Genomic DNA, 13902 nt, shown 5'->3' with positions numbered 1-13902 from the left:
AGACTCTCAACCATTTTTTCCTATGGCCGTTGCTTTGGTCTACTAGGCCCTCATCCTTTCTCACCAAGCTTACGCCAATACTTTTCTAGGTGGTCTTTCTGCCTCCAGATTCAACCCCTTACTGTCAATCCTCCACCTGATGATGGATCGTTTTTCCCAATGCAAATCACATCACAGTATTGCTTGCTTACAGCCCTCCAGTAACTCTCATAGCTCTTAAGATAAAGTACAATTCAGTTTTGCATGTGAGATATTTTATAATTTGGGGGCACCTGGGTCGAGCTCCGCATCAGACTCCATGCTCAGTGGGGAGTCTGCTTGAGATTCTCTCTCTCCTTCTCCCTCTGAATCTCCCCTGCCCCCACTCTCTCTTTCTCAAATAAGTACATCTAAAAAAAAAAGATATTTCATAATTTGACTCCTGTGTCTCTCTTTCGCTTTGCCTACCCCATTCCTGTAGTCATGATGAGGGGCCCATAGTTCTTTGAATGCTGATTCATTGCTCTGATTCCGTGTCTGCTCTTCTTGCTGCGTGTAACCTGCATCCTTTTTGCCTGGCAAACCTACCCCTTCTTATCCTTGAGATCACCTCCACCCTCCAGATGTTTCCCTGGGGGAGCCTTCTGTGACCCATCAGACTGCTTCGGGTGTTTCTTCTCTGTGCCCCTGCTGTGCTCTGGATGTATCTCTCTCATCTTATACTGTACAGTAACTGTGTATTCACTGTCCCCCTTAGATTGTGGGAAACAATTGTGCCACATTCAACTTACATCAAGGGGCCTAGCACACTGCCTGGAACACGATAGTCAATAAATGTTTGTTGTGTGGATATCAAGCAGGAAAGAACCAAGGGAGGAAATACGAGAGAGGAGATCAATTAAGTTCTCTTTTGTGTGACACTTTCCTTTAACATCTCATGCACTCATGGTATACATTTTCTTTTATTAAATTCAGATAGTATGTTCTTCATGGCTTTAACATTTGAATCAATTATTGTGTTTTATTTTTGTTGTAAAGAAAAATGTCATGGTGTTTCAAATGAAATAAGCAATGTTTATTTTTCTGTGATCTCAAAATGGGACACATTGTGTAAGGAGGTGGGGCAGGGGGTGGTGGGGGTTTTGTGCAGAGTGAGAGAGAAAGTAGGCATTAGGAAGCTGAGACCAGGGGCTCTCCTGGTCCCCTTGCTTACTGAAGCCTTTGGCAGGATGAAAATGATTTATGCTAGGGATCTCAGAGCCACTAACTTCGGTCTCCATGGACAGAAATGTTTCCTTCCCAAACATTTCAAGTTTGGGGTCTTGTGCTTACTGAGTCTGACAGTTGGTAAAGAATCTTGTCTCCATGGACCTTGTCTTAAGTTTGCCCCTGGAAACTTCCAGAGGGGGATGGCATTTGTTCCTCGTGTTTATGCATCTCCTTCTAATTATGTTGCTTACCTGCTGTTTCCTGTGAGTATTAAGTGTGCAACGTGCTGTGCAGGAATTTTCCACGGCAGGTCTCTTATTCTGAGACTTAGACTTAATCATTTACTCCCACCTATTCATAGAAAGTTTAGCCTCCCTCTCTGATTTGAGAAATGTATGCCTCAGAAGAGACAATTTATACTGGCCCAAAGGTGTAAAAGGAGATTTGGCAGATTGGTATTTTTTTTTTAAGTAGGCTCCATGCCCCATGTGGAGCTCAACATGGGGCTCAAACTCACAAACTTGAGATCAAAACCTGAGCTGAGATCAAGAATCGGATGCGTAACTGGCTGAGCTGCCCAGGCACCCCAGCAGATTGATTTCTGATTGGGATACCTCAACTAACCATCCATATATCCATTCATCCATATATCCATCCATCCATATATCCATCCACTCTTCCTTCCTTCCTTCTTCCTTCCTTCCTTCCTCCCTCCCTCCCTTCCTTCCTTCCATCTATCCATCCATCTTTCCATCCTTCCATAACCATTTTCTGAAATCCTATGCTGTTCCATGTACTACTACAGGAGCAGTAGGAGAGCTACCTAAACCAGAGTGGGGATGGGTGGGAAGTAGGGGCAGGGAAGTCTTCCTGGAGGAGTAGTTGCCAAAGATGAATGGTAATGAGCTAGTTAGTTCGGTTGGTGGATGGGGTATGGGGCTGGCAGATGGAGCAACGTGGGTGAGTTGCTCAGAGATAGGAGTGAGCATGATGAGTTTCAGGAAATGCAAGCAGGAAGAACAAATATTTACTGGGCACTTTTCTTGTGTCCCAGCTATACTGGGACCTCTTGGAGTGGACTTTATTGTACAAGTACCACAGCAGAGGCCTCGTGCTGCGATATTTGCTAAGTATTCCATGGGACATTTAATAAATAAATTAGATGTGGATGGCAGAGGCAGCGGAGAAGCATGAACGAGAAAGAATAAATTTTATTTATTGTCTACTATGTGCCAGCAGTGTTACATTCAAATCCTCTGTGATGTTCCATGTACTGCTATAAAAACAAACCCTATGAGAGATGAAAGATAAAGGAATGAAGTCTTTGAGAGGAAAAACAAATATACATTGCCAGCTTTGGGGGCTAAAAATATCCAGTATCTTTCCACTATACCCTTCTGTCTATCACCAGGAAAGAGCTTCTGAGGATTAGGATTTTACTTCTTTTCCCCTACAGCACTGGAAGCAGAGCCTAATCATGCAAGCTGTGACTATAGGGAGACCCTTCTGAAAGAAGGACCTCTAGAAAGGGAGACTGGATAGAAAGAGGATGTCAGGGAGTCATGTCAGGTTGGTGCTTTGTGCCAACCAACCATCTTTCAAGACCCATCTTAAATCCTCTCTCCTCTGATAAGACTTCCCTGATGACTCCGGACACACCCCCCTTTCTGTCTCAGAACTTAATGTCTGTACATTATATTTAGCAACTAATCATGTCTGGCCTTGTCATAGCTCCTCTACTCTGGCCTTATTATTCATCTTGGTGTGTGTATGTTTTTTCTCCCAATTAGATTATGAGCACCTGGAGGGCAGAGACATTGCCATAAACATTTTATTTTATTTTATTTTTTTAAAAGATTTTATTTATTTATTTGACACAGAGAGACAGTGAGAGAGGGAACACAAGCAGGGGGGGTGGGAGAAAGAGAAGCAGGCTTCCCTCTGAGCGGGGAGCCCTATTGCGCCCCGCCATAAACATGTTTTAAATCCTTCCTTCCTTTCTAGTATTTGGCAGAGTGCTGAAGAGCAAAGTCTCAACAAATATTTCTTTAGGTTTATATAAAAGGCCACTTCAGGGGCACCTGGGTGGCTCAGTCGGTTAAGCATCTGCCTTCGGCTCAGGTCATGATCCCAGGATCCTGGGATTGGGTCCTGCATTAGGCTCCCTGCTCAGCAAGAGCCTGCTTCTCCCTCTGCCCCTCTCCCTGCTTGTGCTTTCTCTCTCTCTCAAATAAATAAATAAATACAATCTTAAAAAAAAAAAAGCCACCGCAAGAATTTCTGAACCAAAAATATGATAGATCCACTTGGTTTGAGGACCAGGTCTTTTATATTTATTACCTATGGTAGAATTAAAAAGTGACACAGTAACTTTAAGCAACTCCCATCAAGACGCAGAGTCTGTTTCCTCACTCCTTGAATCTGGACCGGCCTTGTGATTTGTTTTGAGTGGTTGAATGTGGTGTGGATGCTGCCTTTAAGGGCTGTACTGAGATTTTAGCAAGAGTTACCTGGATGGGGAACACATTTAGGAGGCACATCTCTCAGCAGGAACTGGCCTATCTGATGGGAGGGGGACAAAGGAGGGTTTGTTGGCAGAAGCCAGGAAAGGTTTAGACCGTGGAGTGCTGCCCAGAGCAGGCTGAAGGAACAGGAAGGCAGAACCTGAGGGCTCTTGCGTCCCTGGGTTCAGGCTGAAACAACGAACCTGGGAGTCTTGAAAGGGGCAAATGGTAACAACAACGACTCCTCAGTTCATGGAGCGTCCCTTACATGCCAGAGTCTGTGTGAGGTCTCTCACCCTTACAACTGGCCTACGCGAGGCGGCAGCGATTAGAGAGGTCACATAGCCTGGCGCTGAAACTCAGATGTGTCCAACTCTAAAGGGAAAGAGCAACTAAAATAAATGCCTCCTTCATCATATTGTCTTGTCTGTAACATCATGTTCTGCCTGACTTCCATCAAACTGAACAGGCACCTGCGTGTCATTGCTAGCAGAAAGCCTTGAATATTTTGGAGCACAGCCATCTAGAGCAGCGAACCCATGACTTGTGCCATATTGGACACAAAGGAGTGGTTCCTCCAGTTTGATAAGATCAAAGGCCCCTCTGCAGCAGGCTTTTATGATAACGTTATCTGGCTTAGCAAGATTTCTCCAAACAGGGCTCCTTTGGAGGCAACCGTCCCTTCTGCTTTTGCCCTAAGGTGAGAATGAGCCTCAAGCAGAGGCCTTCAGAGGCCCTCAGGAGGTGGTTTCATCAAACCTAAACTAATTATGCTCTTTTCTTTTATCTAACAGTTTATGCACCGTGTACACACACATCTTGTCGACTTGAAGTAGCTCAAGCATTCTGTGGGATTCACGGGGCAGCGTGTCTGAGTCCCATTTTATAAACAGAGAAAACGCAGACTCCAAAAGAAGTTACCTGAAGTGCTCCAGGTCACAGAGGTGAGCTGTGGTGGAGCTGGGACTGAACCCGGTCTATCTGGCCCCCAGCGCATGTTCTTGAGCTGCTCGGGTAAATCACCTGGGTGGACACACGAGCACATAGTGTGTGTGAGGCACAAGGAGTGCGGGGACGTGTGGGCTGGGCTCCTGTGCCCAGTGAGGGCGCACACCTCTGTGGCCCTGGCTGGGTGCCAGACTTCGCGTGACAGCCTCTTCTTAGAGTAACTTATTTAATTATTATACTAACTCTGTGAGGGACTATGCTTATTAGCTTCGTTTTATGCTCGGGGAGATGGAGGCACAAAAGTCGTTAAATAGAGCTGGGCCTCGAGCCCAGGCAGGCCGGGCCAGAGACCTCCTCCTGGGTCACTACACCAGCCTGCCTCTCCACCAGGGAGGCTCCCCGGAGAGAAGAGACCTGCCAACTGACAAGGACAGCTATCACTCTGCCTCAGCACAGCTGACCCTTACTGTTTGGATTCAAATACTTACCCCAGCACTCAGAACTGTCTGACCTTGGACAAGCTACTTTTTTATTTTTTGTGCTTCTGTAGTTTATCTGTGAAATGAAGATTGTGATCTTACCTACCTCATAGCTAGAGAGTTGTGGAAGTTAAATGGTGTGTGTGTAGGTGTGTGTGTGTGTGTGTGTGTGTGTGTGTGTGGCTTGGAACACATCCTGGACCCGTGGCTAGTATGATTTGAGTGTTATGTTATCATCAGCATTATGAGGGGGCCATGACATGGACTAATTTCCAGACGCATAGCACAGGTAAGTGTTAACCAGTTCTCAGAGTTTCTTTTCAGTGGGAATGGTCAAGCCCAGATTCCTTGGAAATGTGAGAAGATGTCAACTTGATAGAATCACAGAATTGGAGGTTTAGCATTTAGGCAATCCAACGGCTGTATCTTGGAAAAAATGAGGTGACCTCTCCATGGGATTCCAGTTAGTTGGGGACAGGGCTTTGACTAGAACCCAGGCCTCCTTACTTCTAGATCTGTTCACTCTACTGTTGTGTCTCCACACAATGCCCATCAGAAGTGTTCTAGGCTAGCTGAATTAGAGACTGTTGTTCCCCAGTCCATGCTAGTCCTGCTTCTCTGGCACCAAGGCAGTCTGAATTCATGTACTGCCTTTTCTCTGTCATCCACTGGGGAGAGAGCAACTGAGCAATAAACTTAACAATGATGGAAAAAACCTTCCATAGGAATGAGGGACTTGATAATCCATAAACAGTCTCTGGATAAAAGCAACTAATGATTATTGAGCACCTACTATGTCAGGTCCTGACTAAATTTCCCTGTTAATCTCCACAGGAAACTTATGAATTCAGTTCTTTATCTTCCTTTATACAGATAAAAAACCAAACAAACCCTAAATGCTTAGTTTTGTGATATCTTACTTTCAGTAGCTTTCTCCAGGTCTCACAGTAAGAAAATGATTGAATCAGGATCTAACAATGGTCTCAGACCCCAAAGCCAATATTCTAACCCTGGGACAGAAATTTGGTTGCATCCTGTCTGAGGCTAAGTAGTACCTGTCTGGACCACTAGTGAGGAGAACTGAGAGGAAAGGTCTTGAATCTGTTGGCAAGAATACAGTGGCCTGTTAGCAATGTCTGCCATGGGGGAGAGAATGAGAATTGGCAGCACTACAAGGGCATTTCTGGCCCGGCCAACCCCAGCCTGTACTACCTCTCTGGAGATCAAGAGTCAAGATTGAGGCTGTCAGTGAGAGGACTCAGTTCTTTTAGAGAGGGGTAATAGCATCTTGGCTTGCTTTATTCTTCCACCCATGCATCCATCCATCCGTCATCCATCCATCCATTCCATCTATCCATCCACCCACCCACCCACCCACCCACCCATCCATCCCTCCATTCAACAAACTTTTATTGAAAGTATGCTTGTGTAAGACACTGTCGTTGGTGGTATGACTAAGGAGATACATGTCTCCTGGTTTTGTAGAGTTTAGTGAAGCCTTCTCGAAGGCTCCTGTTGGCATAGTGTTAGGAAGGCGAGTAATGAGGAAACGGTTCACGCAGAGACAGGGTATTTGGGGAGACCATGCAAAGAGAATCGCTGGTTTGCTCCCTCACTCCTGCTTCCATGGCTGCAGCTGAGTGCCCAGCTGGTCACTGGCACAGTCTGCCTCTTTGTGTGAAAACCAGTGGAATCACATATGTGCCGCTCCCAGATGCGTTCTCGGCACCAGCATTTTCCAAGCGGGAGGTTCTGTCATGGTATTGCCTGCCAAATCTTGTCCAGAGGACTGAGGCCACTTGGCCGGTTGAACCAGGCTCTGCGCCTATGCAGAGAACTGTCTCACTACAGAGAAGATCGGGCTGGGGTGGTAGGGAAGGGGAAGAGCGTGTGTGTGCACGCACGCGTGCGCGCGCCTGTGTGTGTGTGTGTGTGTTTAAGCTAGATTGAAGCCCTTTCTCGCTGCACTCTGTACTGAAGATATTTCACTGGGTGGGAGACAAAGAGGCTTTGTGTGCTCTTCAAAGTGCTCTCTGCTGACTGTGATATATATACATCCAAGCAAAACCCAGCCCAAAGCCATGACATTGTCCCAAGTTCAAACCCAAATGCAATTTGCAGTGGTTAGGAATGACAAAGGATGGGTGGCAGGACCCAGAAGAAAATCCCATTCCATCCCCAATGGACCTTACACAGATGTGAGGGCAATGATTTGATTTTTCAGTTGAGCTCTTCAGGAAAATATGATCGGATTCTTCATATCTGCGCATACGGAAAAATGGGTAGTCTACATTTTGTCTCTCTGGCAAAGATTAGGTCCACTTTCAATTTTCTTTGACGATTATTGTTGCTTCCCTATGTAGAATATGTGACAGGGTGAGGGCCAGGGAAGCAGCCCGTCAGATGCTTTTCTTTCTTTCTCAAGCCTCACCTACCCTTAAGAGCAACCTGCACTTTGTCAGCCCCAGAAGGATGCCTGGCATTCAAGCTAGTGTTTTAGATATAATTGAATTGCTGGGGTGCGTTAAACATTGCAGGGTTTTAAGCTGAGAAATAATTTAATGATGTGGCCTTTAGGATTGTTAATTAGCACTGTCTGTATGAACATGTAACAATAACACCACCTACCGTAAAAGCGAATGTTCTACACTCCAGAACACTCATTTCTTTAGGGTTTCCCCGCAGAGAAGCAGCCATTAACCCTTTTTTTGACAAACCCTTTTAGACATGCTCTTTAGGGCCACGAATTCATCCTGATTCCTTCTCTACATTTACCCATGAGGCAAGCTGGCAGACAGGGAAGCATGGAGAACTGTGGGCTCAGCCCTCCACGGTGGCACTGAGTCTGTGAGGAGGGGATGGTCTTTCCCTGAGACCCTCCTGAGACACTGTCTCTCCAGCGCCCAGAAAGAGATTCAGGTGGGGAAGTGAGGAAGTTGGAACCCTCATGCACGGGCGGTGGGAATGCGAAGTGGTGCAGTTGCTATGGAAAACGGTATGGAGGTGCCTCAAAAAGTTAAAAACAGAACTATCATATGATTCAGTAATTCTATTTCTGGGTATTTATCCAGAAAAATCGCAATCAGGATCTCGAAGAGATATTTACACTCCCGTGCTTACCACAGCATTATTCACAAGAGCCAAGATGTGAAAACAACCAGTGTCCGTCGATGGATGAGGTGGATAAAGCAAACAGGGTATATACATGCCATGGGATAGTATTCAGCCTTAAAAAAGAAGGACGTTCTGCAGTATGTGATAACATGGAGGAACCTTGAGGACAGACATTAAGCTAAGTGAAAAAAAGCCAGTCACAGAAAGATAAATACTGCATGCTCCCACTTACATGAGGTATCTAAAAGAGCCAAATATATGGGGTCAAAGAGTGCCTTTGCCAGGGCCTGGGGGAAGCAGGGTGAAAAGAGGCTTACTAATCAGAGGGCATTAAGTTTCAGTTAATGAAGTGGGAAAGTTCTAGAAATCTGTATGACATCGTACCCATAGTCAATAATACTGTATTTTACACTTAAACATTTGTTAAGAGCATAGATCTCATATTAAGTGTTCTCACCATGAGTAAAAAAAAAAAAAAGCCATGGCATCAGGTCATTGGAGGAGAGGTGGTTGGCTCACTCCCTGCCTGCCCTGCTGCAGGAGGTGGTCAGCGGCTGATTTCCCCGGCGGGGTGCGGATGGGTCAGGGTGAGCCCTGAGTGTGGAGGAGGCCCACACATGCGGCATGCCCCTACTTTCTTTGGCTTATTCAAAGTGGAGGCTGATGATAATGCAGGAATCAGGCTTCCCCATGCTTTCCTCCATTTCCACTGTAAGGGCCAATTTCTCTTTCAGTTATGCATCCTTCTCTTAAGGCACAGTGTCTTTTATTTTTATTTTTTTCCCTGAAGACACTTCTCTTTTCTGGTGAGACAAAAGCAGCAATGTTCAGGTCTTTGAACACTAGACCATGTCTTATCCTCTATTCAGCCAAACCTTCCCATGGCCAAGGTCTAGGCCCCGAAAGCTCCAGGGAAAATTCCACCTTGGCACCCTCAGGTCCCCACATCTCCCTCTCTGACCTCCCCTCCTCCCAGCTCTCTGACTTCTTTTCTCTCCTGGCCTCATCTGGCCTCTAGTCCAGAGATGGTGAACACCTGGCATGGGGGCCCATGGGGAATGTTCCTGACCGATCATGCACTCTTTCCTATTGAGCACAGAGGTAACTTTGGAATCCTTCTCTGCACAGGATTCTATCAATTGGAGCTAACAACTGAGATGGAAGCCATCTACCATTCCTACTCCAGTGACTTGACCATATTCTTTCAGCCCATCTGGCTGAACCCTATGGTTGATCATTTGAGGTCTTCCCAACAGCCCTGTTCCCTTGCATATGCACACAGGGTGTCTGTCCAGTGAGGTGTTCCCACTGCTCTTATGCCCAGACAACTAAGTGCTGTTGGAGTATTTTTGCATTACTATGTGGAATTTATGCCACGTTTATGGTTTCTACTTCAGAGCTGCCTTTGGCTTGTTCTTTAATAATATCTTCTTACATTCTCGAAGCAGGTTTCTAGTACGTAACCTGCCATTTCAGTCTCCCTAGACCACTCTACCTCCACCCCTCATCTGTTAACCTCCCTTCCCGTTTCGTGGGGAACAGAAGCAGCGACTCCCTTGGCCTCCTCCCTCGGCCTCCTCCCTCAGCCTCTTCCCTGCCTCCCACACGCACCCTGAACTCCCTCTGCATCTCCTGCTTGAGAGTCTTTGTAATGACTCTGCCTGGAGCACTGGCCCTCCCTCTTCTTTCTCCTGAGATGTTCACTTCTCTTTCACACCCAGCGACAGCTCACCTACTAGCTAAAACCTTCCTTTGCTAACTGTCTCTCACCACGAGCCGACTTGGAAGTTCCCTCCTCGGTTTTCCCACTGCATCTTCTCCCTTCCTGGATTAAGGTGTTTATCCTGGTGAATTGGCAGATCTCTCCTTTCTAGTCTGATTTTCATCCTAGAGCCGAACAATGTTTGGAATGTGGTAAGAATTCAAGTCCTATTTGTTGAGTAAATGAATGAATGAATTGGGAAATTGAGGCAGAGAATAGATTTTGTCCATCTCCCAGAGTTAATCATCCCCTCATCCTTCCTGTTAAAGTTCTTTATCTGAACTTCTCTTTTTCAGTGCTGTTTATCATTTTCTAGCATTGGCTTTAGTTATATCTATATACACATCTTATCATCCCTCCCACCCTGGGGGCCCGTTGAGGCAGCTATCCAGATCTAAGTCAACTTAAGTATCTCCCAAAACGTATACCTAGTTTATCACACATGTCCTTTTATTAATGTTTGTCGAATGAATAAGTTGTCTTTATATTGCTTTACTCAGAACAAGAGATCAATATAGGTTTGTTGAATCAAACTGAATTTACCCCTTTGTCCCCAAACTGTCAAAATATCTAAAAAGACGAGAAACCAAACTGGATTATAAAGTCTCTGAGGGTGGGGATGGTGTGCCTATCTTGTTTTTATATTATTCTTAGCAGAATGATGGACAAGTGATAGGTACTAAATTAATGTTTGTTGATTGATTAAGTGATGAACATCTTTTCTCCTACCCTTAGGAAGAAAGCAAAACCATTGCCGAGAGTAACTCCATTGTCATTTTTTATGAAGTTCCCCAGAGCCCACAGCATTTTTTCTCTGAATACGATTAACCAGCCCAAAGTCAGGAGGGGCCATTGTCATAGCCCTTTACTCCCTTCCCGTGTTTGACAAACAAAATTCCTTTTGATTTAGGCTAGATATGTATTTTTTTAATCCTGAGGCTCTGAGGCTGTGTTTGGGTTTCTGGAGCCACTCGCTCAGAATGACAGACATGCTCTCCTTCCTGCTTAAACACTTTCCTTAATAGATGGAGTCTGGTGCCCTTACACGCAAGTGCGCTCTCACACGGGGGCGGGGTGGGGGGGTGGTGGCCGTATTTCAGCTGCTGCGATGGAGTGGACAGTGCTCTGTCAGATCAATTATGTACAAGGCCCATCTTCTCTCGGGTTCCCTCGATTTCTTTTTTCTCCTGATGATTCACCTTGTGCCCAACCTTCTGTCTCCCGGAGTCAGACCTGGAGACAAGCACATGTCACCGGCTGGCTTCCCTCCTGAGAATATGACACAGAAGAACACTTCCCTGTCAAATTCTTCACTATCCTTTGGATGAATTTTCCCTGATTTCTAGAATGGGCACTTCAACCTGTTGGGGGTAGGCAGACCTTCCTCATTTTCGCTTTCACACTGTGAGGAATACCACCACTCCGAAGTTGCTTTCAAACATGTGAGGTGGCACGTCACGGTGACCTTGGGTCTCTCCTAGTTCACATCGTTTTCTCTTTCTTCTGAACTAACTGCCACGTTGACTACAGTGGACAGGACAAACCATCACTGGGCCTGGTTTAGAAAAGCAAGGAATTCTCTGCCAGTGGGTTTTTTTAAGATTTTATTTATTTATTTGAGAGAGAGAGAGAGCTTGAGCAAGGGGGGAGGGGCAGAGGGAGAGGGAGAAGCAGGCTCCCCGCCCAGCAAGGAGCCCGATGCGGGGCTCGATCCCAGGACCCTGGGATCATGACCTGAGCCGAAGGCAGACGCTTAACAACTGAGCCACCCAGGCGCCCCATCTATTGTCTTTTCATAAAAGTGTAAGGTGCCGTGCGAGGTCGGCTCTCCCTCAAAACAGTGTTAGGATGTGTCCACTTCTTTACGTCTCCTGCTCGCACCGACTCCAGGCCACTCTAGTGCTGCAGCCGGACTCCTGCAGTGGGCTCCCACTCGTCTCGAGACCCATCCAGACAGCAGCCCAAATTATGTTTCTAAAATGCAAATCATTTTAAACGCTTAAAACGCTTTTGTACCTTTCCTTTTCTTTCTTAAGTAAGAAAGAAAGTTGATCTTTTCTTTCTTTCTTTCTTTCTTACTTAAAGTCCAGTTCCTCACAGTATCCTGCCAGGCCCAGGAGACCTGCTACTCCTCCTTTCATACCCCATCTTGAGCTAGTCCTCCCTGTATATTGTGTATATTCAGTATATTCTGAGCACAGTGGACTCCTCTTCTGTGGGTGCCCTGGGGTCCTTCCTGCCTCATGTCTCTGCACTCGCCATTTTGCCCGCCGAGAATCTTTTCAGCTAGACTCTGGCATGGTTACAACTTTCTTGTCCTTGAAGCCTCAGCTTACAAGCAAGTTTCTCAGGTGACACCTCCCTGACCCACTGGAAGGTCAATCCATCCACCATGCCCTGTTTTATTTTCTTGATCGTACGCATGCCTATCAGGACTTTTCTGGTTTATCTTATTTGTCCCTCGTTTATGATAAGCTGCCCCCAAAAGAATGTTATTCGTATGATCATCACTGTATCCCTTGGGTTTAGAAAGATGCTTGAGATGAAGTAGGAGCTCAATAAATATTTTTCGAATATTCAAAGGAATGGATGCACTCCCTGAGTCTTTTCTATGTCTACTTAGCTTGCCCAGCTATACTTTTCATTTATCCTTTTCTTCAAGAAGCGTCTAGGATGTAGTTGATTAGAGCCTGGGATCTGGAATCTGATAATGTTGTGTTCAAGGTCTCACTTTGCCACATGTTACGTGAGTAACTCTCACCAAGCCTCCGTTAATGCATCCCTAAAAGGGGGATAATAATCGTAGGGCGACCTCCTAAGCTGGTTACAAAGACCAAATGGCACAGTATTTTACTGGTATCTGACATACAGTAATTGCTCCATTGAAATTAAGATTTGGTCAGGTTATGCAGGGTAGAGTGGATTCTACTCAAAACCTTGAAAGGAAAAATAGATGCCCTCCAAGTCCTGTTTCTAAGAGAAATATTTCAAGTACCTAGAGACCTGGGTTCTAATCGTAGCCCCAGCCCTTAAGAGTCACTTCATGGGTTTTAGTTTCCTCCCTTCTAACGTGGAGAAAATAATTCCTCTCTTGTAGGGTTGAGGTGAGGATGGGAGATAGTGTCTACAGAATGCCAAGCTGGTGGCTGGTTTGGGGCTGCAGAAGCAGCAGCGTCCCGGGTGGCTGAGTTTGTGTGGAGAGGAAGAGGAGAAGAGAAGCAGACAATCTGGCAATCTGTGGAGCGTCTTTTCTAGCACTTCTGATAAGCATGAGCCCAGAGGCTGTCTCACTTGACTTCCTCTTACTCACTTTCCTGTCTGGCTGGCAGTCACCAGGCTGGAAGCCATGCTGAGGCCCCTCACTGGTGGGTCAGCAGGTTTTATTTCCCCTTAGTCCTCTCTAATGAAAAGCACTTGCATCCACTAAATCTTTCCTTTGCTCTTATTAAAGCACTTGATGTTAGTTATTGAGGTCTGTTCCGAGCTAGGTGAGAATCAATAAGGTGACCCACTTAATCACTTCAGCAATCGCCGAGCTATTTTCTTAGCTTGCACTCGGGCGGCGGCCTACAGAGCCCTTGTCACCCACGGAGCAGCAATGGAGGCTTCCCCCTTCATTTCCTCCCTCCCTGATGACCTCAGGGAGTCCCCAGGCCTCTGCGCCAGCTCTGCTCTCTGCTTGGCTCTATCTGGCAGGATAATGACCGGCTCTACACTTCTGGAAAATACTCCTTGACGTTAAGGGCTGTGGACAGTCAATATCTGATTACAGATGGCCCCGCTTCGCCACCGTGTCTCTGTCCCGCTCTGTGCAACCACGTTGAGTGCGGGTTACCCTGTTCCTGCAGAGGAACGCCTTTCCCCATCTCAAGATTCAAACTCCACCTTTGCTGGGAAGCCTTCCATC

General features: G+C 46.2%; 1 long non-coding RNA gene across 1 annotated transcript in view; it reads left to right on the top strand.

The window, feature by feature from the left end:
* Positions 1–13902, top strand: part of LOC115938733 (uncharacterized) — a 145402-nt gene that overhangs the window by 57629 nt on the left and 73871 nt on the right. The window contains exon 7 of the long non-coding RNA XR_014144513.1: positions 4487–4636. This is a non-coding gene — a long non-coding RNA (uncharacterized LOC115938733). The remainder of the gene's footprint in view (positions 1–4486; positions 4637–13902) is intronic.

This window comes from Leptonychotes weddellii, chromosome 4 (assembly GCF_054177405.1).
Source record: "Leptonychotes weddellii isolate Sample4059 chromosome 4, ASM5417740v2, whole genome shotgun sequence".
In the NCBI taxonomy this organism is placed as follows: domain Eukaryota; kingdom Metazoa; phylum Chordata; class Mammalia; order Carnivora; family Phocidae; genus Leptonychotes; species Leptonychotes weddellii.
Note: the sequence above shows the minus strand (reverse complement) of the source record. Positions and strands in the feature narration are given on the sequence as shown.